Raw genomic sequence first — 480 nt, 5'->3', positions numbered from 1 at the left:
ATAAAATATAATTATAGAAAAAAAAAAAAGAATAGTACACTGCATTTAAAAACAAGAAACTCAAGAAATTATACAAAATGGGTGACCCTGGAGTACACTATGTTGAGTGAACTCTCTCAGTCACAAAAGGACAAATACTGCATAGTTCCACTGTTGTAAAAGAGGACTGACATCAGGGTTGGGGGGAAAGTGAGAAAGCTCGGATAATTTATGTATACTGCATTTAAACAGAGGAGGGAGAGAACTGTTTTAAAAGGGATATAGGATTAGGTATTATTGTCATGACAGTAGTCCAGAATGAAGGCTGCATAGTGGAGTGGACTTGGGAGGGAGAGGTTGTATAATAGTGAAAGAATTGCCCATCAACAAACGAATGGCTAGAGACGCTGTGGTATATTCGCACAATGGAATAGTATGCTGCATTAAAAAACAAGGAACTCATGCAATATTACTCAAAATGGTTGACTCTGGAGAACATTA

Source organism: Elephantulus edwardii, unplaced genomic scaffold, assembly GCF_000299155.1.
Source record: "Elephantulus edwardii isolate Elephantulus edwardi_28Jun2011 unplaced genomic scaffold, EleEdw1.0 scaffold00364, whole genome shotgun sequence".
NCBI classification, from domain to species: Eukaryota; Metazoa; Chordata; class Mammalia; order Macroscelidea; family Macroscelididae; genus Elephantulus; species Elephantulus edwardii.
Note: the sequence above shows the minus strand (reverse complement) of the source record.